Source organism: Odontesthes bonariensis, chromosome 20 (assembly GCF_027942865.1).
Source record: "Odontesthes bonariensis isolate fOdoBon6 chromosome 20, fOdoBon6.hap1, whole genome shotgun sequence".
NCBI lineage: Eukaryota > Metazoa > Chordata > Actinopteri > Atheriniformes > Atherinopsidae > Odontesthes > Odontesthes bonariensis.
In genome coordinates this window covers 14,076,487-14,102,553 of record NC_134525.1, presented here as the reverse complement: position 1 = coordinate 14,102,553, position 26,067 = coordinate 14,076,487, and the positions used below count along the sequence as shown (strand labels likewise).

The 26,067-nt window shown below is 42.7% G+C and overlaps 6 non-coding genes across 6 annotated transcripts; all 6 read left to right on the top strand.

The window, feature by feature from the left end:
- Nucleotides 1-2,109: 2,109 nt before the first annotated feature.
- Nucleotides 2,110-2,182, top strand: trnaf-gaa (transfer RNA phenylalanine (anticodon GAA)). Its single transcript has one exon. It is a non-coding gene; the product is annotated as a tRNA-Phe (tRNA).
- Nucleotides 2,183-5,522: 3,340 nt separating this feature from the next.
- Nucleotides 5,523-5,595, top strand: trnaf-gaa (transfer RNA phenylalanine (anticodon GAA)). The gene has a single exon. It is a non-coding gene; the product is annotated as a tRNA-Phe (tRNA).
- Nucleotides 5,596-9,504: 3,909 nt separating this feature from the next.
- Nucleotides 9,505-9,577, top strand: trnaf-gaa (transfer RNA phenylalanine (anticodon GAA)). Its single transcript has one exon. It is a non-coding gene; the product is annotated as a tRNA-Phe (tRNA).
- Nucleotides 9,578-15,697: 6,120 nt separating this feature from the next.
- trnaf-gaa (transfer RNA phenylalanine (anticodon GAA)) lies at nt 15,698-15,770 on the top strand. Its single transcript has one exon. It is a non-coding gene; the product is annotated as a tRNA-Phe (tRNA).
- Nucleotides 15,771-22,575: 6,805 nt separating this feature from the next.
- On the top strand, nt 22,576-22,648 carry trnaf-gaa (transfer RNA phenylalanine (anticodon GAA)). Its single transcript has one exon. It is a non-coding gene; the product is annotated as a tRNA-Phe (tRNA).
- Nucleotides 22,649-24,021: 1,373 nt separating this feature from the next.
- trnaf-gaa (transfer RNA phenylalanine (anticodon GAA)) lies at nt 24,022-24,094 on the top strand. Its single transcript has one exon. It is a non-coding gene; the product is annotated as a tRNA-Phe (tRNA).
- The last annotated feature ends 1,973 nt before the right edge of the window (nt 24,095-26,067 follow it).

Here is a 26,067-nt window from a genome sequence, read left to right as displayed (position 1 = left end):
TGCATTTTTGTGGCCTTTATCTGGCTCAAAAGCTTTGTCACCTAAGCTCCACGGAGCGAGCTCCCGGTTTTAGTTTCCAAATGAAAACGGCCATTTTGGCCCTGTGTAGCTGAAATAGCTCAGACTGAAGATCTGAAGGTCCCTGGTTCAATCCCGGGTTTCAGCAAAGACTACTATGAATTGTGGATGTTTGTCAAGAGGGAAACACAGCCCATGTTTGGAAAGTGCACTGGTAAAAAGGAATTATCTAAAAAAAACTGCATTAATGAAAACACACGAGTCTTCTTCCTTCTTCCTCATCTACAACAGTCAATTATTGTATTTTTGTGGCCTTTATCTGGCTCCAAAGCTTTGTCGCCAAAGCTCCACGGAGCGAGCTCCCGGTTTTAGTTTCCAAATGAAAACGGTCAGAATAGCCCTGTGTAGCTGAAATAGCTCAGTTGGGAGAGCGTCAGACTGAAGATCTGAAGGTCCCTGGTTCAATCCAGGCTTTCATCAAAGGCTACTATGAATTGTGGATGTTTGTCAAGAGGGAAACACAGCCAATGTTAGGAAAGTGAACTGGTAAAAAGGAATTATCTCAAAAAAGCTGCATAAATGAAAACACACACGAGGCTTCTTCCTCATCTACAACAGTCAATTATTGCATTTTTGTGGCCTTTATCTGGCTCCAAAGCTTTGTCACCTAAGCTCCACGGAGCGAGCTCCCGGTTTTAGTTTCCAAATGAAAACGGCCATTTTGGCCCTGTGTAGCTGAAATAGCTCAGACTGAAGATCTTAAGGTCCCTGGTTCAATCCCGGGTTTCAGCAAAGACTACTATGAATTGTGGACGTTTGTCAAGACGGAACAACAGCCCATGTTAGGAAAGTGAACTGGTAAAAAGGAATTATCTCAAAAAAGCTGCATTAATGAAAACACACGAGTCTTCTTCCTCATCTACAACAGTCAATTATTGCATTTTTGTGGCCTTTATCTGGCTCCACAGCTTTGTCGCCAAAGCTCCACGGAGCGAGCTCCCGATTTTAGTTTTCAAATGAAAACGGCCATTTTGGCCCTGTGTAGCTGAAATAGCTCAGACTGAAGATCTGAAGGTCCCTGGTTCAATCCCGGGTTTCGGCAAAGACTACTATGAATTGTGGATGTTTGTCAAGAGGGAAACACAGCCCATGTTTGGAAAGTGAACTGGTAAAAAGAAATTATCTCAAAAAACCTAGATCAATGAAAACAAACGAGGCTGGTAGGAAAATGAACTGGTAAAAAGGAATTTTCTCAATGAAAACACATGAGCCTGGTAGGAAAGAGAACTGGTAAAAAGGAATTATCTCAAAAAAGCTGCATAAATGAAAACACACACGAGGCTTCTTCCTCATCTACAACAGTCAATTATTGCATTTTTGTGGCCTTTATCTGGCTCCAAAGCTTTGTCACCTAAGCTCCACGGAGCGAGCTCCCGGTTTTAGTTTCCAAATGAAAACGGCCATTTTGGCCCTGTGTAGCTGAAATAGCTCAGACTGAAGATCTTAAGGTCCCTGGTTCAATCCCGGGTTTCAGCAAAGACTACTATGAATTGTGGATGTTTGTCAAGACGGAACAACAGCCCATGTTAGGAAAGTGAACTGGTAAAAAGGAATTATCTCAAAAAAGCTGCATTAATGAAAACACACGAGTCTTCTTCCTCATCTACAACAGTCAATTATTGCATTTTTGTGGCCTTTATCTGGCTCCAAAGCTTTGTCGCCAAAGCTCCACGGAGCGAGCTCCCGATTTTAGTTTTCAAATGAAAACGGCCATTTTGGCCCTGTGTAGCTGAAATAGCTCAGACTGAAGATCTGAAGGTCCCTGGTTCAATCCCGGGTTTCGGCAAAGACTACTATGAATGTTTGTCGAGAGGGAAAAACAGCCCATTTTAGGGAAGTGAACTGGTAAAAAGGAATTATCTAAAAAAAGCTGCATTAATGAAAACACACGAGGCTTCTTCCTCATCTACAACAGTCAATTATTGTATTTTTGTGGCCTTTATCTGGCTCCAAAGCTTTGTCGCCAAAGCTCCACGGAGCGAGCTCCCGGTTTTAGTTTCCAAATGAAAACGGTCAGAATAGCCCTGTGTAGCCGAAATAGCTCAGTTGGGAGAGCGTCAGACTGAAGATCTGAAGGTCCCTGGTTCAATCCCGGGTTTCGGCAAAGACTACTATGAATTGTGGATGTTTGTCAAGAGGGAAACACAGCCCATGTTTGGAAAGTGAACTGGTAAAAAGGAATTATCTCAAAAAAACTGCATTATTGAAAACACACGAGGCTTCTTCCTCATCTACAACAGTCAATCATTTTATTTTTGTGGCCTTTATCTGGCTCCACAGCTTTGTCGCCAAAGCTCCACGGAGCGAGCTCCCGATTTTAGTTTTCAAATGAAAACGGCCATTTTGGCCCTGTGTAGCCGAAATAGCTCAGACTGAAGATCTGAAGGTCCCTGGTTCAATCCCGGGTTTCGGCAAAGACTACTATGAATTTTGGATGTTTGTCGAGAGGGAAAAACAGCCCATTTTAGGGAAGTGAACTGGTAAAAAGGAATTATCTCAATGAAAACACACGAGGCTGGTAGGAAAGTGAACTGGTAAAAAGGAATTATCTCAAAAAAGCTGCATTAATGAAAACACACGAGGCTTTTTCCTCATCTACAACAGTCAATTATTGCATTTTTGTGGCCTTTATCTGGCTCCACAGCTTTGTCGCCAAAGCTCCACGGAGCGAGCTCCCAGTTTTAGTTTCCAAATGAAAACGGTCAGAATAGCCCTGTGTAGCCGAAATAGCTCAGTTGGGAGAGCATCAGACTGAAGATCTGAAGGTCCCTGGTTCAATCCCGGGTTTCGGCAAAGACTACTATGAATTGTGGATGTTTGTCAAGAGGGAAACACAGCCCATGTTTGGAAAGTGAACTGGTAAAAAGAAATTATCTCAAAAAACCTAGATCAATGAAAACAAACGAGGCTGGTAGGAAAATGAACTGGTAAAAAGGAATTTTCTCAATGAAAACACATGAGCCTGGTAGGAAAGAGAACTGGTAAAAAGGAATTATCTAAAAAAAACTGCATTAATGAAAACACACGAGGCTTCTTCCTCATCTACAACCGTCAATTATTGCATTTTTGTGGCCTTTATCTGGCTCAAAAGCTTTGTCACCTAAGCTCCACGGAGCGAGCTCCCGGTTTTAGTTTCCAAATGAAAACGGCCATTTTGGCCCTGTTAGCTGAAATAGCTCAGACTGAAGATCTGAAGGTCCCTGGTTCAATCCCGGGTTTCAGCAAAGACTACTATGAATTGTGGATGTTTGTCAAGAGGGAAACACAGCCCATGTTTGGAAAGTGCACTGGTAAAAAGGAATTATCTAAAAAAAACTGCATTAATGAAAACACACGAGTCTTCTTCCTTCTTCCTCATCTACAACAGTCAATTATTGTATTTTTGTGGCCTTTATCTGGCTCCAAAGCTTTGTCGCCAAAGCTCCACGGAGCGAGCTCCCGGTTTTAGTTTCCAAATGAAAACGGTCAGAATAGCCCTGTGTAGCTGAAATAGCTCAGTTGGGAGAGCGTCAGACTGAAGATCTGAAGGTCCCTGGTTCAATCCAGGCTTTCATCAAAGGCTACTATGAATTGTGGATGTTTGTCAAGAGGGAAACACAGCCAATGTTAGGAAAGTGAACTGGTAAAAAGGAATTATCTCAAAAAAGCTGCATGAATGAAAACACACACGAGGCTTCTTCCTCATCTACAACAGTCAATTATTGCATTTTTGTGGCCTTTATCTGGCTCCCCAGCTTTGTCGCCAAAGCTCCACGGAGCGAGCTCCCAGTTTTAGTTTCCAAATGAAAACGGTCAGAATAGCCCTGTGTAGCCGAAATAGCTCAGTTGGGAGAGCGTCAGACTGAAGACTGAAGATCTGAAGGTCCCTGGTTCAATCCCGGGTTTCGGCAAAGACTACTATGAATTGTGGATGTTTGTCAAGAGGGAAACACAGCCCATGTTTGCAAAGTGAACTGGTAAAAAGGAATTATCTCAAAAAAACTGCATTTATGAAAACACACGAGGCTTCTTCCTCATCTACAACAGTCAATTATTTTATTTTTGTGGCCTTTATCTGGCTCCACAGCTTTGTCGCCAAAGCTCCACGGAGCGAGCTCCCGATTTTAGTTTTCAAATGAAAACGGCCATTTTGGCCCTGTGTAGCCGAAATAGCTCAGACTGAAGATCTGAAGGTCCCTGGTTCAATCCAGGGTTTCGGCAAAGACTACTATGAATTGTGGATGTTTGTCAAGAGGGAAACACAGCCCATGTTTGCAAAGTGAACTGGTAAAAAGGAATTATCTAAAAAAAACTGCATTAATGAAAACACACGAGGCTTTTTCCTCATCTACAACAGTCAATTATTGCATTTTTGTGGCCTTTATCTGGCTCCACAGCTTTGTCGCTAAAGCTCCACGGAGCGAGCTCCCAGTTTTAGTTTCCAAATGAAAACGGTCAGAATAGCCCTGTGTAGCCGAAATAGCTCAGTTGGGAGAGCGTCAGACTGAAGATCTGAAGGTCCCTGGTTCAATCCAGGGTTTCGGCAAAGACTACTATGAATTGTGGATGTTTGTCAAGAGGGAAACACAGCCCATGTTTGGAAAGTGAACTGATAAAAAGGAATTATCTCATTGAAAACAGATGAGCCTGGTAGGAAAGTGAACTGGTAAAAAGGAATTATCTAAAAAAAACTGCATTAATGAAAACACACGAGGCTTCTTCCTCATCTACAACCGTCAATTATTGCATTTTTGTGGCCTTTATCTGGCTCCAAAGCTTTGTCACCTAAGCTCCACGGAGCGAGCTCCCGGTTTTAGTTTCCAAATGAAAACGGCCATTTTGGCCCTGTGTAGCTGAAATAGCTCAGACTGAAGATCTTAAGGTCCCTGGTTCAATCCCGGGTTTCAGCAAAGACTACTATGAATTGTGGATGTTTGTCAAGACGGAACAACAGCCCATGTTAGGAAAGTGAACTGGTAAAAAGGAATTATCTCAAAAAAGCTGCATTAATGAAAACACACGAGTCTTCTTCCTCATCTACAACAGTCAATTATTGCATTTTTGTGGCCTTTATCTGGCTCCACAGCTTTGTCGCCAAAGCTCCACGGAGCGAGCTCCCGATTTTAGTTTTCAAATGAAAACGGCCATTTTGGCCCTGTGTAGCTGAAATAGCTCAGACTGAAGATCTGAAGGTCCCTGGTTCAATCCCGGGTTTCGGCAAAGACTACTATGAATGTTTGTCGAGAGGGAAAAACAGCCCATTTTAGGGAAGTGAACTGGTAAAAAGGAATTATCTCAAAAAAGCTGCATTAATGAAAACACACGAGGCTTCTTCCTCATCTACAACAGTCAATTATTGTATTTTTGTGGCCTTTATCTGGCTCCAAAGCTTTGTCGCCAAAGCTCCACGGAGCGAGCTCCCGGTTTTAGTTTCCAAATGAAAACGGTCAGAATAGCCCTGTGTAGCCGAAATAGCTCAGTTGGGAGAGCGTCAGACTGAAGATCTGAAGGTCCCTGGTTCAATCCCGGGTTTCGGCAAAGACTACTATGAATTGTGGATGTTTGTCAAGAGGGAAACACAGCCCATGTTTGGAAAGTGAACTGGTAAAAAGGAATTATCTAAAAAAAACTGCATTAATGAAAACACACGAGGCTTCTTCCTCATCTACAACAGTCAATCATTTTATTTTTGTGGCCTTTATCTGGCTCCACAGCTTTGTCGCCAAAGCTCCACGGAGCGAGCTCCCGATTTTAGTTTTCAAATGAAAACGGCCATTTTGGCCCTGTGTAGCCGAAATAGCTCAGACTGAAGATCTGAAGGTCCCTGGTTCAATCCCGGGTTTCGGCAAAGACTACTGTGAATTTTGGATGTTTGTCGAGAGGGAAAAACAGCCCATTTTAGGGAAGTGAACTGGTAAAAAGGAATTATCTCAATGAAAACACACGAGGCTGGTAGGAAAGTGAACTGGTAAAAAGGAATTATCTCAAAAAAGCTGCATTAATGAAAACACACGAGGCTTTTTCCTCATCTACAACCGTCAATTATTGCATTTTTGTGGCCTTTATCTGGCTCAAAAGCTTTGTCACCTAAGCTCCACGGAGCGAGCTCCCGGTTTTAGTTTCCAAATGAAAACGGCCATTTTGGCCCTGTGTAGCTGAAATAGCTCAGACTGAAGATCTTAAGGTCCCTGGTTCAATCCCGGGTTTCGGCAAAGACTACTATGAATGTTTGTCGAGAGGGAAAAACAGCCCATTTTAGGGAAGTGAACTGGTAAAAAGGAACTATCTCAATGAAAACACACGAGGCTGGTAGGAAAGTGAACTGGTAAAAAGGAATTATCTAAAAAAAACTGCATTAATGAAAACACACGAGGCTTCTTCCTCATCTACAACCGTCAATTATTGCATTTTTGTGGCCTTTATCTGGCTCCAAAGCTTTGTCACCTAAGCTCCACGGAGCGAGCTCCCGGTTTTAGTTTCCAAATGAAAACGGCCATTTTGGCCCTGTGTAGCTGAAATAGCTCAGACTGAAGATCTTAAGGTCCCTGGTTCAATCCCGGGTTTCGGCAAAGACTACTATGAATGTTTGTCGAGAGGGAAAAACAGCCCATTTTAGGGAAGTGAACTGGTAAAAAGGAACTATCTCAATGAAAACACACGAGGCTGGTAGGAAAGTGAACTGGTAAAAAGGAATTATCTAAAAAAAACTGCATTAATGAAAACACACGAGGCTTCTTCCTCATCTACAACCGTCAATTATTGCATTTTTGTGGCCTTTATCTGGCTCCAAAGCTTTGTCACCTAAGCTCCACGGAGCGAGCTCCCGGTTTTAGTTTCCAAATGAAAACGGCCATTTTGGCCCTGTGTAGCTGAAATAGCTCAGACTGAAGATCTTAAGGTCCCTGGTTCAATCCCGGGTTTCAGCAAAGACTACTATGAATTGTGGATGTTTGTCAAGACGGAACAACAGCCCATGTTAGGAAAGTGAACTGGTAAAAAGGAATTATCTCAAAAAAGCTGCATTAATGAAAACACACGAGTCTTCTTCCTCATCTACAACAGTCAATTATTGCATTTTTGTGGCCTTTATCTGGCTCCACAGCTTTGTCGCCAAAGCTCCACGGAGCGAGCTCCCGATTTTAGTTTTCAAATGAAAACGGCCATTTTGGCCCTGTGTAGCTGAAATAGCTCAGACTGAAGATCTGAAGGTCCCTGGTTCAATCCCGGGTTTCGGCAAAGACTACTATGAATGTTTGTCGAGAGGGAAAAACAGCCCATTTTAGGGAAGTGAACTGGTAAAAAGGAACTATCTCAATGAAAACACACGAGGCTGGTAGGAAAGTGAACTGGTAAAAAGGAATTATCTAAAAAAAGCTGCATTAATGAAAACACACGAGGCTTCTTCCTCATCTACAACAGTCAATTATTGTATTTTTGTGGCCTTTATCTGGCTCCAAAGCTTTGTCACCTAAGCTCCACGGAGCGAGCTCCCGGTTTTAGTTTCCAAATGAAAACGGCCATTTTGGCCCTGTGTAGCTGAAATAGCTCAGACTGAAGATCTTAAGGTCCCTGGTTCAATCCCGGGTTTCGGCAAAGACTACTATGAATTGTGGATGTTTGTCAAGAGGGAAACACAGCCCATGTTTGGAAAGTGAACTGGTAAAAAGGAATTATCTAAAAAAAACTGCATTATTGAAAACACACAAGGCTTCTTCCTCATCTACAACAGTCAATCATTTTATTTTTGTGGCCTTTATCTGGCTCCACAGCTTTGTCGCCAAAGCTCCACGGAGCGAGCTCCCGATTTTAGTTTTCAAATGAAAACGGCCATTTTGGCCCTGTGTAGCTGAAATAGCTCAGACTGAAGATCTGAAGGTCCCTGGTTCAATCCCGGGTTTCGGCAAAGACTACTATGAATGTTTGTCGAGAGGGAAAAACAGCCCATTTTAGGGAAGTGAACTGGTAAAAAGGAACTATCTCAATGAAAACACACGAGGCTGGTAGGAAAGTGAACTGGTAAAAAGGAATTATCTAAAAAAAGCTGCATTAATGAAAACACACGAGGCTTCTTCCTCATCTACAACAGTCAATTATTGCATTTTTGTGGCCTTTATCTGGCTCCAAAGCTTTGTCGCCAAAGCTCCACGGAGCGAGCTCCCGGTTTTAGTTTCCAAATGAAAACGGTCAGAATAGCCCTGTGTAGCCGAAATAGCTCAGTTGGGAGAGCATCAGACTGAAGATCTGAAGGTCCCTTGTTCAATCCCGGGTTTTGGCAAAGACTACTATGAATTGTGGATGTTTGTCAAGAGGGAAACACAGCCCATGTTTGGAAAGTGAACTGGTAAAAAGAAATTATCTAAAAAAAACTGCATTATTGAAAACACACGAGGCTTCTTCCTCATCTACAACAGTCAATCATTTTATTTTTGTGGCCTTTATCTGGCTCCACAGCTTTGTCGCCAAAGCTCCACGGAGCGAGCTCCCGATTTTAGTTTTCAAATGAAAACGGCCATTTTGGCCCTGTGTAGCTGAAATAGCTCAGACTGAAGATCTGAAGGTCCCTGGTTCAATCCCGGGTTTCGGCAAAGACTACTATGAATGTTTGTCGAGAGGGAAAAACAGCCCATTTTAGGGAAGTGAACTGGTAAAAAGAAATTATCTCAAAAAAGCTGCATTAATGAAAACACACGAGGCTTCTTCCTCATCTACAACAGTCAATTATTGTATTTTTGTGGCCTATATCTGGCTCCAAAGCTTTGTCGCCTAAGCTCCACGGAGCGAGCTCCCGGTTTTAGTTTCCAAATGAAAACGGCCAGTTTTGCCCTGTGTAGCCGAAATAGCTCAGTTGAGAGAGCGTCAGACTGAAGATCTGAAGGTCACTCGTTCAATCCAGGCTTTCAGCAAAGGCTACTATGAATTGTGGATGTTTGTCAAGAGGGAAACACAGCCCATGTTAGGAAAGTGAACTGGTAAAAAGGAATTATCTCAAAAAAGCTGCATAAATGAAAACACACACAAGGCTTCTTCCTCATCCACAACAGTCAATTATTGCATTTTTATCTGGCTCCCCAATTTTGTCGTCAAAGCTCCAAGGAGCGAGCTCCGAAATAGGCCCTGTGTAGCCGAAATAGCTCAGTTGGGAGAGCGTCAGACTGAAGATCTGAAGGTCCCTGGTTCAATCCCAGGTTTTGGCAAAGACTACTATGAATTGTGGATGTTTGTCAAGAGGGAAACACGGCCCATGTTTGGAAAGTGAACTGGTAAAAAGGAATTATCTCAAAAAAACCTGCATTAATGAAAACAAACGAGGCTTCTTCCTCATCTACAACAGTCAATTATTGTATTTTTGTGGCCTTTATCTGGCTCCAAAGCTTTGTCGCCAAAGCTCCACGGAGCGAGCTCCCGGTTTTAGTTTCCAAATGAAAACGGTCAGAATAGCCCTGTGTAGCCGAAATAGCTCAGTTGGGAGAGCGTCAGACTGAAGATCTGAAGGTCCCTGGTTCAATCCCGGGTTTCGGCAAAGACTACTATGAATTGTGGATGTTTGTCAAGAGGGAAACACAGCCCATGTTTGGAAAGTGAACTGGTAAAAAGGAATTATCTAAAAAAAACTGCATTATTGAAAACACACGAGGCTTCTTCCTCATCTACAACAGTCAATCATTTTATTTTTGTGGCCTTTATCTGGCTCCACTGCTTTGTCGCCAAAGCTCCACGGAGCGAGCTCCCGATTTTAGTTTTCAAATGAAAACGGCCATTTTGGCCCTGTGTAGCCGAAATAGCTCAGACTGAAGATCTGAAGGTCCCTGGTTCAATCCCGGGTTTCGGCAAAGACTACTATGAATTTTGGATGTTTGTCGAGAGGGAAAAACAGCCCATTTTAGGGAAGTGAACTGGTAAAAAGGAATTATCTCAATGAAAACACACGAGGCTGGTAGGAAAGTGAACTGGTAAAAAGGAATTATCTCAAAAAAGCTGCATTAATGAAAACACACGAGGCTTTTTCCTCATCTACAACAGTCAATTATTGCATTTTTGTGGCCTTTATCTGGCTCCACAGCTTTGTCGCCAAAGCTCTACGGAGCGAGCTCCCAGTTTTAGTTTCCAAATGAAAACGGTCAGAATAGCCCTGTGTAGCCGAAATAGCTCAGTTGGGAGAGCATCAGACTGAAGATCTGAAGGTCCCTGGTTCAATCCCGGGTTTCGGCAAAGACTACTATGAATTGTGGATGTTTGTCAAGAGGGAAACACAGCCCATGTTTGGAAAGTGAACTGGTAAAAAGAAATTATCTCAAAAAACCTAGATCAATGAAAACAAACGAGGCTGGTAGGAAAATGAACTGGTAAAAAGGAATTTTCTCAATGAAAACACATGAGCCTGGTAGGAAAGAGAACTGGTAAAAAGGAATTATCTAAAAAAAACTGCATTAATGAAAACACACGAGGCTTCTTCCTCATCTACAACCGTCAATTATTGCATTTTTGTGGCCTTTATCTGGCTCAAAAGCTTTGTCACCTAAGCTCCACGGAGCGAGCTCCCGGTTTTAGTTTCCAAATGAAAACGGCCATTTTGGCCCTGTGTAGCTGAAATAGCTCAGACTGAAGATCTGAAGGTCCCTGGTTCAATCCCGGGTTTCAGCAAAGACTACTATGAATTGTGGATGTTTGTCAAGAGGGAAACACAGCCCATGTTTGGAAAGTGCACTGGTAAAAAGGAATTATCTAAAAAAAACTGCATTAATGAAAACACACGAGTCTTCTTCCTTCTTCCTCATCTACAACAGTCAATTATTGTATTTTTGTGGCCTTTATCTGGCTCCAAAGCTTTGTCGCCAAAGCTCCACGGAGCGAGCTCCCGGTTTTAGTTTCCAAATGAAAACGGTCAGAATAGCCCTGTGTAGCTGAAATAGGTCAGTTGGGAGAGCGTCAGACTGAAGATCTGAAGGTCCCTGGTTCAATCCAGGCTTTCATCAAAGGCTACTATGAATTGTGGATGTTTGTCAAGAGGGAAACACAGCCAATGTTAGGAAAGTGAACTGGTAAAAAGGAATTATCTCAAAAAAGCTGCATGAATGAAAACACACACGAGGCTTCTTCCTCATCTACAACAGTCAATTATTGCATTTTTGTGGCCTTTATCTGGCTCAACAGCTTTGTCGCCAAAGCTCCACGGAGCGAGCTCCCAGTTTTAGTTTCCAAATGAAAACGGTCAGAATAGCCCTGTGTAGCCGAAATAGCTCAGTTGGGAGAGCGTCAGACTGAAGACTGAAGATCTGAAGGTCCCTGGTTCAATCCCGGGTTTCGGCAAAGACTACTATGAATTGTGGATGTTTGTCAAGAGGGAAACACAGCCCATGTTTGCAAAGTGAACTGGTAAAAAGGAATTATCTAAAAAAAACTGCATTAATGAAAACACACGAGGCTTCTTCCTCATCTACAACAGTCAATTATTTTATTTTTGTGGCCTTTATCTGGCTCCACAGCTTTGTCGCCAAAGCTCCACGGAGCGAGCTCCCGATTTTAGTTTTCAAATGAAAACGGCCATTTTGGCCCTGTGTAGCCGAAATAGCTCAGACTGAAGATCTGAAGGTCCCTGGTTCAATCCAGGGTTTCGGCAAAGACTACTATGAATTGTGGATGTTTGTCAAGAGGGAAACACAGCCCATGTTTGCAAAGTGAACTGGTAAAAAGGAATTATCTAAAAAAAGCTGCATTAATGAAAACACACGAGGCTTTTTCCTCATCTACAACAGTCAATTATTGCATTTTTGTGGCCTTTATCTGGCTCCACAGCTTTGTCGCTAAAGCTCCACGGAGCGAGCTCCCAGTTTTAGTTTCCAAATGAAAACGGTCAGAATAGCCCTGTGTAGCCGAAATAGCTCAGTTGGGAGAGCGTCAGACTGAAGATCTGAAGGTCCCTGGTTCAATCCAGGGTTTCGGCAAAGACTACTATGAATTGTGGATGTTTGTCAAGAGGGAAACACAGCCCATGTTTGGAAAGTGAACTGATAAAAAGGAATTATCTCATTGAAAACACATGAGCCTGGTAGGAAAGTGAACTGGTAAAAAGGAATTATCTAAAAAAAACTGCATTAATGAAAACACACGAGGCTTCTTCCTCATCTACAACCGTCAATTATTGCATTTTTGTGGCCTTTATCTGGCTCCAAAGCTTTGTCACCTAAGCTCCACGGAGCGAGCTCCCGGTTTTAGTTTCCAAATGAAAACGGCCATTTTGGCCCTGTGTAGCTGAAATAGCTCAGACTGAAGATCTTAAGGTCCCTGGTTCAATCCCGGGTTTCAGCAAAGACTACTATGAATTGTGGATGTTTGTCAAGACGGAACAACAGCCCATGTTAGGAAAGTGAACTGGTAAAAAGGAATTATCTCAAAAAAGCTGCATTAATGAAAACACACGAGTCTTCTTCCTCATCTACAACAGTCAATTATTGCATTTTTGTGGCCTTTATCTGGCTCCACAGCTTTGTCGCCAAAGCTCCACGGAGCGAGCTCCCGATTTTAGTTTTCAAATGAAAACGGCCATTTTGGCCCTGTGTAGCTGAAATAGCTCAGACTGAAGATCTGAAGGTCCCTGGTTCAATCCCGGGTTTCGGCAAAGACTACTATGAATGTTTGTCGAGAGGGAAAAACAGCCCATTTTAGGGAAGTGAACTGGTAAAAAGGAATTATCTCAATGAAAACACACGAGGCTGGTAGGAAAGTGAACTGGTAAAAAGGAATTATCTCAAAAAAGCTGCATTAATGAAAACACACGAGGCTTTTTCCTCATCTACAACAGTCAATTATTGCATTTTTGTGGCCTTTATCTGGCTCCACAGCTTTGTCGCCAAAGCTCCACGGAGCGAGCTCCCAGTTTTAGTTTCCAAATGAAAACGGTCAGAATAGCCCTGTGTAGCCGAAATAGCTCAGTTGGGAGAGCATCAGACTGAAGATCTGAAGGTCCCTGGTTCAATCCCGGGTTTCGGCAAAGACTACTATGAATTGTGGATGTTTGTCAAGAGGGAAACACAGCCCATGTTTGGAAAGTGAACTGGTAAAAAGAAATTATCTCAAAAAACCTAGATCAATGAAAACAAACGAGGCTGGTAGGAAAATGAACTGGTAAAAAGGAATTTTCTCAATGAAAACACATGAGCCTGGTAGGAAAGAGAACTGGTAAAAAGGAATTATCTAAAAAAAACTGCATTAATGAAAACACACGAGGCTTCTTCCTCATCTACAACCGTCAATTATTGCATTTTTGTGGCCTTTATCTGGCTCAAAAGCTTTGTCACCTAAGCTCCACGGAGCGAGCTCCCGGTTTTAGTTTCCAAATGAAAACGGCCATTTTGGCCCTGTGTAGCTGAAATAGCTCAGACTGAAGATCTGAAGGTCCCTGGTTCAATCCCGGGTTTCAGCAAAGACTACTATGAATTGTGGATGTTTGTCAAGAGGGAAACACAGCCCATGTTTGGAAAGTGCACTGGTAAAAAGGAATTATCTAAAAAAAACTGCATTAATGAAAACACACGAGTCTTCTTCCTTCTTCCTCATCTACAACAGTCAATTATTGTATTTTTGTGGCCTTTATCTGGCTCCAAAGCTTTGTCGCCAAAGCTCCACGGAGCGAGCTCCCGGTTTTAGTTTCCAAATGAAAACGGTCAGAATAGCCCTGTGTAGCTGAAATAGCTCAGTTGGGAGAGCGTCAGACTGAAGATCTGAAGGTCCCTGGTTCAATCCAGGCTTTCATCAAAGGCTACTATGAATTGTGGATGTTTGTCAAGAGGGAAACACAGCCAATGTTAGGAAAGTGAACTGGTAAAAAGGAATTATCTCAAAAAAGCTGCATGAATGAAAACACACACGAGGCTTCTTCCTCATCTACAACAGTCAATTATTGCATTTTTGTGGCCTTTATCTGGCTCCCCAGCTTTGTCGCCAAAGCTCCACGGAGCGAGCTCCCAGTTTTAGTTTCCAAATGAAAACGGTCAGAATAGCCCTGTGTAGCCGAAATAGCTCAGTTGGGAGAGCGTCAGACTGAAGACTGAAGATCTGAAGGTCCCTGGTTCAATCCCGGGTTTCGGCAAAGACTACTATGAATTGTGGATGTTTGTCAAGAGGGAAACACAGCCCATGTTTGCAAAGTGAACTGATAAAAAGGAATTATCTCAAAAAAACTGCATTTATGAAAACACACGAGGCTTCTTCCTCATCTACAACAGTCAATTATTTTATTTTTGTGGCCTTTATCTGGCTCCACAGCTTTGTCGCCAAAGCTCCACGGAGCGAGCTCCCGATTTTAGTTTTCAAATGAAAACGGCCATTTTGGCCCTGTGTAGCCGAAATAGCTCAGACTGAAGATCTGAAGGTCCCTGGTTCAATCCAGGGTTTCGGCAAAGACTACTATGAATTGTGGATGTTTGTCAAGAGGGAAACACAGCCCATGTTTGCAAAGTGAACTGGTAAAAAGGAATTATCTAAAAAAAACTGCATTAATGAAAACACACGAGGCTTTTTCCTCATCTACAACAGTCAATTATTGCATTTTTGTGGCCTTTATCTGGCTCCACAGCTTTGTCGCTAAAGCTCCACGGAGCGAGCTCCCAGTTTTAGTTTCCAAATGAAAACGGTCAGAATAGCCCTGTGTAGCCGAAATAGCTCAGTTGGGAGAGCGTCAGACTGAAGATCTGAAGGTCCCTGGTTCAATCCAGGGTTTCGGCAAAGACTACTATGAATTGTGGATGTTTGTCAAGAGGGAAACACAGCCCATGTTTGGAAAGTGAACTGATAAAAAGGAATTATCTCATTGAAAACAGATGAGCCTGGTAGGAAAGTGAACTGGTAAAAAGGAATTATCTAAAAAAAACTGCATTAATGAAAACACACGAGGCTTCTTCCTCATCTACAACCGTCAATTATTGCATTTTTGTGGCCTTTATCTGGCTCCAAAGCTTTGTCACCTAAGCTCCACGGAGCGAGCTCCCGGTTTTAGTTTCCAAATGAAAACGGCCATTTTGGCCCTGTGTAGCTGAAATAGCTCAGACTGAAGATCTTAAGGTCCCTGGTTCAATCCCGGGTTTCAGCAAAGACTACTATGAATTGTGGATGTTTGTCAAGACGGAACAACAGCCCATGTTAGGAAAGTGAACTGGTAAAAAGGAATTATCTCAAAAAAGCTGCATTAATGAAAACACACGAGTCTTCTTCCTCATCTACAACAGTCAATTATTGCATTTTTGTGGCCTTTATCTGGCTCCACAGCTTTGTCGCCAAAGCTCCACGGAGCGAGCTCCCGATTTTAGTTTTCAAATGAAAACGGCCATTTTGGCCCTGTGTAGCTGAAATAGCTCAGACTGAAGATCTGAAGGTCCCTGGTTCAATCCCGGGTTTCGGCAAAGACTACTATGAATGTTTGTCGAGAGGGAAAAACAGCCCATTTTAGGGAAGTGAACTGGTAAAAAGGAATTATCTCAAAAAAGCTGCATTAATGAAAACACACGAGGCTTCTTCCTCATCTACAACAGTCAATTATTGTATTTTTGTGGCCTTTATCTGGCTCCAAAGCTTTGTCGCCAAAGCTCCACGGAGCGAGCTCCCGGTTTTAGTTTCCAAATGAAAACGGTCAGAATAGCCCTGTGTAGCCGAAATAGCTCAGTTGGGAGAGCGTCAGACTGAAGATCTGAAGGTCCCTGGTTCAATCCCGGGTTTCGGCAAAGACTACTATGAATTGTGGATGTTTGTCAAGAGGGAAACACAGCCCATGTTTGGAAAGTGAACTGGTAAAAAGGAATTATCTAAAAAAAACTGCATTAATGAAAACACACGAGGCTTCTTCCTCATCTACAACAGTCAATCATTTTATTTTTGTGGCCTTTATCTGGCTCCACAGCTTTGTCGCCAAAGCTCCACGGAGCGAGCTCCCGATTTTAGTTTTCAAATGAAAACGGCCATTTTGGCCCTGTGTAGCCGAAATAGCTCAGACTGAAGATCTGAAGGTCCCTGGTTCAATCCCGGGTTTCGGCAAAGACTACTGTGAATTTTGGATGTTTGTCGAGAGGGAAAAACAGCCCATTTTAGGGAAGTGAACTGGTAAAAAGGAATTATCTCAATGAAAACACACGAGGCTGGTAGGAAAGTGAACTGGTAAAAAGGAATTATCTCAAAAAAGCTGCATTAATGAAAACACACGAGGCTTTTTCCTCATCTACAACCGTCAATTATTGCATTTTTGTGGCCTTTATCTGGCTCAAAAGCTTTGTCACCTAAGCTCCACGGAGCGAGCTCCCGGTTTTAGTTTCCAAATGAAAACGGCCATTTTGGCCCTGTGTAGCTGAAATAGCTCAGACTGAAGATCTTAAGGTCCCTGGTTCAATCCCGGGTTTCGGCAAAGACTACTATGAATGTTTGTCGAGAGGGAAAAACAGCCCATTTTAGGGAAGTGAACTGGTAAAAAGGAACTATCTCAATGAAAACACACGAGGCTGGTAGGAAAGTGAACTGGTAAAAAGGAATTATCTAAAAAAAACTGCATTAATGAAAACACACGAGGCTTCTTCCTCATCTACAACCGTCAATTATTGCATTTTTGTGGCCTTTATCTGGCTCCAAAGCTTTGTCACCTAAGCTCCACGGAGCGAGCTCCCGGTTTTAGTTTCCAAATGAAAACGGCCATTTTGGCCCTGTGTAGCTGAAATAGCTCAGACTGAAGATCTTAAGGTCCCTGGTTCAATCCCGGGTTTCAGCAAAGACTACTATGAATTGTGGATGTTTGTCAAGACGGAACAACAGCCCATGTTAGGAAAGTGAACTGGTAAAAAGGAATTATCTCAAAAAAGCTGCATTAATGAAAACACACGAGTCTTCTTCCTCATCTACAACAGTCAATTATTGCATTTTTGTGGCCTTTATCTGGCTCCACAGCTTTGTCGCCAAAGCTCCACGGAGCGAGCTCCCGATTTTAGTTTTCAAATGAAAACGGCCATTTTGGCCCTGTGTAGCTGAAATAGCTCAGACTGAAGATCTGAAGGTCCCTGGTTCAATCCCGGGTTTCGGCAAAGACTACTATGAATGTTTGTCGAGAGGGAAAAACAGCCCATTTTAGGGAAGTGAACTGGTAAAAAGGAACTATCTCAATGAAAACACACGAGGCTGGTAGGAAAGTGAACTGGTAAAAAGGAATTATCTAAAAAAAGCTGCATTAATGAAAACACACGAGGCTTCTTCCTCATCTACAACAGTCAATTATTGTATTTTTGTGGCCTTTATCTGGCTCCAAAGCTTTGTCACCTAAGCTCCACGGAGCGAGCTCCCGGTTTTAGTTTCCAAATGAAAACGGCCATTTTGGCCCTGTGTAGCTGAAATAGCTCAGACTGAAGATTTTAAGGTCCCTGGTTCAATCCCGGGTTTCGGCAAAGACTACTATGAATTGTGGATGTTTGTCAAGAGGGAAACACAGCCCATGTTTGGAAAGTGAACTGGTAAAAAGGAATTATCTAAAAAAAACTGCATTATTGAAAACACACAAGGCTTCTTCCTCATCTACAACAGTCAATCATTTTATTTTTGTGGCCTTTATCTGGCTCCACAGCTTTGTCGCCAAAGCTCCACGGAGCGAGCTCCCGATTTTAGTTTTCAAATGAAAACGGCCATTTTGGCCCTGTGTAGCTGAAATAGCTCAGACTGAAGATCTGAAGGTCCCTGGTTCAATCCCGGGTTTCGGCAAAGACTACTATGAATGTTTGTCGAGAGGGAAAAACAGCCCATTTTAGGGAAGTGAACTGGTAAAAAGGAACTATCTCAATGAAAACACACGAGGCTGGTAGGAAAGTGAACTGGTAAAAAGGAATTATCTAAAAAAAGCTGCATTAATGAAAACACACGAGGCTTCTTCCTCATCTACAACAGTCAATTATTGCATTTTTGTGGCCTTTATCTGGCTCCAAAGCTTTGTCGCCAAAGCTCCACGGAGCGAGCTCCCGGTTTTAGTTTCCAAATGAAAACGGTCATAATAGCCCTGTGTAGCCGAAATAGCTCAGTTGGGAGAGCATCAGACTGAAGATCTGAAGGTCCCTTGTTCAATCCCGGGTTTTGGCAAAGACTACTATGAATTGTGGATGTTTGTCAAGAGGGAAACACAGCCCATGTTTGGAAAGTGAACTGGTAAAAAGAAATTATCTAAAAAAAACTGCATTATTGAAAACACACGAGGCTTCTTCCTCATCTACAACAGTCAATCATTTTATTTTTGTGGCCTTTATCTGGCTCCACAGCTTTGTCGCCAAAGCTCCACGGAGCGAGCTCCCGGTTTTAGTTTCCAAATGAAAACGGCCATTTTGGCCCTGTGTAGCTGAAATAGCTCAGACTGAAGATCTGAAGGTCCCTGGTTCAATCCCGGGTTTCGGCAAAGACTACTATGAATTTTGGATGTTTGTCAAGAAGGAAACACAGCCCATGTTTGGAAAGTGAACTGGTGAAAAGGAATTATCTAAAAAAAACTGCATTAATGAAAACAAACGAGGCTTCTTCCTCATCTACAACAGTCAATTATTTTATTTTTGCTGCCTTTATCTGGCTCCACAGCTTTGTCGCCAAAGCTCCACGGAGCGAGCTCCCGATTTTAGTTTTCAAATGAAAACGGCCATTTTGGCCCTGTGTAGCTGAAATAGCTCAGACTGAAGATCTGAAGGTCCCTGGTTCAATCCCGGGTTTCGGCAAAGACTACTATGAATGTTTGTCGAGAGGGAAAAACAGCCCATTTTAGGGAAGTGAACTGGTAAAAAGAAATTATCTCAAAAAAGCTGCATTAATGAAAACACACGAGGCTTCTTCCTCATCTACAACAGTCAATTATTGTATTTTTGTGGCCTTTATCTGGCTCCAAAGCTTTGTCGCCTAAGCTCCACGGAGCGAGCTCCCGGTTTTAGTTTCCAAATGAAAACGGCCAGTTTTGCCCTGTGTAGCTGAAATAGCTCAGTTGAGAGAGCGTCAGACTGAAGATCTGAAGGTCACTCGTTCAATCCAGGCTTTCAGCAAAGGCTACTATGAATTGTGGATGTTTGTCAAGAGGGAAACACAGCCCATGTTAGGAAAGTGAACTGGTAAAAAGGAATTATCTCAAAAAAGCTGCATAAATGAAAACACACACGAGGCTTCTTCCTCATCCACAACAGTCAATTATTGCATTTTTATCTGGCTCCCCAATTTTGTCGTCAAAGCTCCAAGGAGCGAGCTCCGAAATAGGCCCTGTGTAGCCGAAATAGCTCAGTTGGGAGAGCGTCAGACTGAAGATCTGAAGGTCCCTGGTTCAATCCCAGGTTTTGGCAAAGACTACTATGAATTGTGGATGTTTGTCAAGAGGGAAACACGGCCCATGTTTGGAAAGTGAACTGGTAAAAAGGAATTATCTCAAAAAAACCTGCATTAATGAAAACAAACGAGGCTTCTTCCTCATCTACAACAGTCAATTATTGCATTTTTGTGGCCTTTATCTGGCTCCAAAGCTTTGTCGCCAAAGCTCCACGGAGCGAGCTCCCGGTTTTAGTTTCCAAATGAAAACGGTCAGAATAGCCCTGTGTAGCCGAAATAGCTCAGTTGGGAGAGCATCAGACTGAAGATCTGAAGGTCCCTTGTTCAATCCCGGGTTTTGGCAAAGACTACTATGAATTGTGGATGTTTGTCAAGAGGGAAACACAGCCCATGTTTGGAAAGTGAACTGGTAAAAAGAAATTATCTAAAAAAAACTGCATTATTGAAAACACACGAGGCTTCTTCCTCATCTACAACAGTCAATCATTTTATTTTTGTGGCCTTTATCTGGCTCCACAGCTTTGTCGCCAAAGCTCCACGGAGCGAGCTCCCGATTTTAGTTTTCAAATGAAAACGGCCATTTTGGCCCTGTGTAGCTGAAATAGCTCAGACTGAAGATCTGAAGGTCCCTGGTTCAATCCCGGGTTTCGGCAAAGACTACTATGAATTTTGGATGTTTGTCAAGAAGGAAACACAGCCCATGTTTGGAAAGTGAACTGGTGAAAAGGAATTATCTAAAAAAAACTGCATTAATGAAAACAAACGAGGCTTCTTCCTCATCTACAACAGTCAATTATTTTATTTTTGCTGCCTTTATCTGGCTCCACAGCTTTGTCGCCAAAGCTCCACGGAGCGAGCTCCCGATTTTAGTTTTCAAATGAAAACGGCCATTTTGGCCCTGTGTAGCTGAAATAGCTCAGACTGAAGATCTGAAGGTCCCTGGTTCAATCCCGGGTTTCGGCAAAGACTACTATGAATGTTTGTCGAGAGGGAAAAACAGCCCATTTTAGGGAAGTGAACTGGTAAAAAGAAATTATCTCAAAAAAGCTGCATTAATGAAAACACACGAGGCTTCTTCCTCATCTACAACAGTCAATTATTGTATTTTTGTGGCCTTTATCTGGCTCCAAAGCTTTGTCGCCTAAGCTCCACGGAGCGAGCTCCCGGTTTTAGTTTCCAAATGAAAACGGCCAGTTTTGCCCTGTGTAGCTGAAATAGCTCAGTTGAGAGAGCGTCAGACTGAAGATCTGAAGGTCACTCGTTCAATCCAGGCTTTCAGCAAAGGCTACTATGAATTGTGGATGTTTGTCAAGAGGGAAACACAGCCCATGTTAGGAAAGTGAACTGGTAAAAAGGAATTATCTCAAAAAAGCTGCATAAATGAAAACACACACGAGGCTTCTTCCTCATCCACAACAGTCAATTATTGCATTTTTATCTGGCTCCCCAATTTTGTCGTCAAAGCTCCAAGGAGCGAGCTCCGAAATAGGCCCTGTGTAGCCGAAATAGCTCAGTTGGGAGAGCGTCAGACTGAAGATCTGAAGGTCCCTGGTTCAATCCCAGGTTTTGGCAAAGACTACTATGAATTGTGGATGTTTGTCAAGAGGGAAACACGGCCCATGTTTGGAAAGTGAACTGGTAAAAAGGAATTATCTCAAAAAAACCTGCATTAATGAAAACAAACGAGGCTTCTTCCTCATCTACAACAGTCAATTATTTTATTTTTGTGGCCTTTATCTGGCTCCACAGCTTTGTCGCCAAAGCTCCACGGAGCGAGCTCCCGATTTTAGTTTTCAAATGAAAACGGCCATTTTGGCCCTGTGTAGCCGAAATAGCTCAGACTGAAGATCTGAAGGTCCCTGGTTCAATCCCGGGTTTCGGCAAAGACTACTATGAATTTTGGATGTTTGTCGAGAGGGAAAAACAGCCCATTTTAGGGAAGTGAACTGGTAAAAAGGAATTATCTCAATGAAAACACACGAGGCTGGTAGGAAAGTGAACTGGTAAAAAGGAATTATCTCAAAAAAGCTGCATTAATGAAAACACACGAGGCTTTTTCCTCATCTACAACCGTCAATTATTGCATTTTTGTGGCCTTTATCTGGCTCAAAAGCTTTGTCACCTAAGCTCCACGGAGCGAGCTCCCGGTTTTAGTTTCCAAATGAAAACGGCCATTTTGGCCCTGTGTAGCTGAAATAGCTCAGACTGAAGATCTTAAGGTCCCTGGTTCAATCCCGGGTTTCGGCAAAGACTACTATGAATGTTTGTCGAGAGGGAAAAACAGCCCATTTTAGGGAAGTGAACTGGTAAAAAGGAACTATCTCAATGAAAACACACGAGGCTGGTAGGAAAGTGAACTGGTAAAAAGGAATTATCTAAAAAAAACTGCATTAATGAAAACACACGAGGCTTCTTCCTCATCTACAACCGTCAATTATTGCATTTTTGTGGCCTTTATCTGGCTCCACAGCTTTGTCACCTAAGCTCCACGGAGCGAGCTCCCGGTTTTAGTTTCCAAATGAAAACGGCCATTTTGGCCCTGTGTAGCTGAAATAGCTCAGACTGAAGATCTTAAGGTCCCTGGTTCAATCCCGGGTTTCAGCAAAGACTACTATGAATTGTGGATGTTTGTCAAGACGGAACAACAGCCCATGTTAGGAAAGTGAACTGGTAAAAAGGAATTATCTCAAAAAAGCTGCATTAATGAAAACACACGAGTCTTCTTCCTCATCTACAACAGTCAATTATTGCATTTTTGTGGCCTTTATCTGGCTCCACAGCTTTGTCGCCAAAGCTCCACGGAGCGAGCTCCCGATTTTAGTTTTCAAATGAAAACGGCCATTTTGGCCCTGTGTAGCTGAAATAGCTCAGACTGAAGATCTGAAGGTCCCTGGTTCAATCCCGGGTTTCGGCAAAGACTACTATGAATGTTTGTCGAGAGGGAAAAACAGCCCATTTTAGGGAAGTGAACTGGTAAAAAGGAACTATCTCAATGAAAACACACGAGGCTGGTAGGAAAGTGAACTGGTAAAAAGGAATTATCTAAAAAAAGCTGCATTAATGAAAACACACGAGGCTTCTTCCTCATCTACAACAGTCAATTATTGTATTTTTGTGGCCTTTATCTGGCTCCAAAGCTTTGTCGCCAAAGCTCCACGGAGCGAGCTCCCGGTTTTAGTTTCCAAATGAAAACGGTCAGAATAGCCCTGTGTAGCCGAAATAGCTCAGTTGGGAGAGCGTCAGACTGAAGATCTGAAGGTCCCTGGTTCAATCCCGGGTTTCGGCAAAGACTACTATGAATTTTGGATGTTTGTCAAGAAGGAAACACAGCCCATGTTTGGAAAGTGAACTGGTGAAAAGGAATTATCTAAAAAAAACTGCATTAATGAAAACACACGAGGCTTCTTCCTCATCTACAACAGTCAATTATTTTATTTTTGTGGCCTTTATCTGGCTCCACAGCTTTGTCGCCAAAGCTCCACGGAGCGAGCTCCCGATTTTAGTTTTCAAATGAAAACGGCCATTTTGGCCCTGTGTAGCTGAAATAGCTCAGACTGAAGATCTGAAGGTCTCTGGTTCAATCCCGGGTTTCGGCAAAGACTACTATGAATGTTTGTCGAGAGGGAAAAACAGCCCATTTTAGGGAAGTGAACTGGTAAAAAGAAATTATCTCAAAAAAGCTGCATTAATGAAAACACACGAGGCTTCTTCCTCATCTACAACAGTCAATTATTGTATTTTTGTGGCCTTTATCTGGCTCCAAAGCTTTGTCGCCTAAGCTCCACGGAGCGAGCTCCCGGTTTTAGTTTCCAAATGAAAACGGCCAGTTTAGCCCTGTGTAGCCGAAATAGCTCAGTTGAGAGAGCGTCAGACTGAAGATCTGAAGGTCACTCGTTCAATCCAGGCTTTCAGCAAAGGCTACTATGAATTGTGGATGTTTGTCAAGAGGGAAACACAGCCCATGTTTGGAAAGTGAACTGGTAAAAAGAAATTATCTCAAAAAACCTAGATCAATGAAAACAAACGAGGCTGGTAGGAAAGTGAACTGGTAAAAAGGAATTATCTCACTGAAAACACACGAGCCTGGTAGGAAAGTGAACTGGTGAAAAGGAATTATCTAAAAAAAACTGCATTAATGAAAATACACGAGGCTTCTTCCTCATCTACAACCGTCAATTATTGCATTTTTGTGGCCTTTATCTGGCTCCACAGCTTTGTCGCCAAAGCTCCACGGAGCGAGCTCCCGGTTTTAGTTTCCAAATGAAAACGGCCATTTTGGCCCTGTGTAGCTGAAATAGCTCAGACTGAAGATCTTAAGGTCCCTGGTTCAATCCCGGGTTTCAGCAAAGACTACTATGAATTGTGGATGTTTGTCAAGAGGGAAACACAGCCCATGTTAGGAAAGTGAACTGGTAAAAAGGAATTATCTCATTGAAAACACATGAGCCTGGTAGGAAAGTGAACTGGTAAAAAGGAATTATCTAAAAAAAACTGCATTAATGAAAACACACGAGTCTTCTTCCTTCTTCCTCATCTACAACAGTCAATTATTGCATTTTTGTGGCCTTTATCTGGCTCCACAGCTTTGTCGCCAAAGCTCCACGGAGAGAACTCCCGGTTTTAGTTTCCAAATGAAAACGGTCAGAATAGCCCTGTGTAGCCGAAATAGCTCAGTTGGGAGAGCGTCAGACTGAAGATCTGAAGGTCCCTGGTTCAATCCCGGGTTTCGGCAAAGACTACTATGAATTGTGGATGTTTGTCAAGAGGGAAACACAGCCCATGTTTGGAAAGTGAACTGGTAAAAAGGAATTATCTCAAAAAACCTAGATCAATGAAAACAAACGAGGCTGGTAGGAAATTGAACTGGTAAAAAGGAATTATCTCAATGAAAACACATGAGCCTGGTAGGAAAGTGAACTGGTAAAAAGGAATTATCTAAAAAAAATTGCATTAATGAAAACACACGAGGCTTCTTCCTCATCTACAACCGTCAACTGTTGCATTTTTGTGGCCTTTATCTGGCTCCAAAGCTTTGTCGCCTAAGCTCCACGGAGCGAGCTCCCGGTTTTAGTTTCCAAATGAAAACGGCCAGTTTTGCCCTGTGTAGCCGAAATAGCTCAGTTGGGAGAGCCTCAGACTGAAGATCTGAAGGTCACTCGTTCAATCCCGGGTTTCGGCAAAGACTACTATGAATTGTGGATGTTTGTCAAGAGGGAAACACAGCCCATGTTAGGAAAGTGCACTGGTAAAAAGGAATTATCTCATTGAAAACACATGAACCTGGTAGGAAAGTGAACTGGTAAAAAGGAATTATCTAAAAAAAGCTGCATTAATGAAAACACACGAGGCTTTTTCCTCATCTACAACAGTCAATTATTGCATTTTTGTGGCCTTTATCTGGCTCCACAGCTTTGTCGCCAAAGCTCCACGGAGCGAGCTCCCAGTTTTAGTTTCCAAATGAAAACGGTCAGAATAGCCCTGTGTAGCCGAAATAGCTCAGTTGGGAGAGCATCAGACTGAAGATCTGAAGGTCCCCGGTTCAATCCTGGGTTTTGGCAAAGACTACTATGAATTGTGGATGTTTGTCAAGAGGGAAACACAGCCCATGTTTGGAAAGTGAACTGGTAAAAAGAAATTATCTCAAAAAACCTAGATCAATGAAAACAAACGAGGCTGGTAGGAAAGAGAACTGGTAAAAAGGAATTATCTAAAAAAAACTGCATTAATGAAAACACACGAGGCTTCTTCCTCATCTACAACCGTCAATTATTGCATTTTTGTGGCCTTTATCTGGCTCCAAAGCTTTGTCACCTAAGCTCCATGGAGCGAGCTCCCGGTTTTAGTTTCCAAATGAAAACGGCCATTTTGGCCCTGTGTAGCCGAAATAGCTCAGACTGAAGATCTTAAGGTCCCTGGTTCAATCCCGGGTTTCAGCAAAGACTACTATGAATTGTGGATGTTTGTCAAGACGGAACAACAGCCCATGTTAGGAAAGTGCACTGGTAAAAAGGAATTATCTCAAAAAACCTGCATTAATGAAAACACACGAGGCTTCTTCCTCATCTACAAAAGTCAATTATTGCATTTTTGTGGCCTTTATCTGGCATCACAGCTTTGTCGCCTAAGCTCCAAGGAGCGCGCTCCGGTTTTAGTTTCCAAATGAAAACGGCCAGTTTAGCCCTGTGTAGCCGAAATAGCTCAGTTGAGAGAGCGTCAGACTGAAGATCTGAAGGTCCCTTGTTCAATCCCGGGTTTTGGCAAAGACTACTATGAATTGTGGATGTTTGTCAAGAGGGAAACACAGCCCATGTTTGGAAAGTGAACTGGTAAAAAGAAATTATCTAAAAAAAACTGCATTATTGAAAACACACGAGGCTTCTTCCTCATCTACAACAGTCAATCATTTTATTTTTGTGGCCTTTATCTGGCTCCACAGCTTTGTCGCCAAAGCTCCACGGAGCGAGCTCCCGATTTTAGTTTTCAAATGAAAACGGCCATTTTGGCCCTGTGTAGCTGAAATAGCTCAGACTGAAGATCTGAAGGTCCCTGGTTCAATCCCGGGTTTCGGCAAAGACTACTATGAATTTTGGATGTTTGTCAAGAAGGAAACACAGCCCATGTTTCGAAAGTGAACTGGTGAAAAGGAATTATCTAAAAAAAACTGCATTAATGAAAACAAACGAGGCTTCTTCCTCATCTACAACA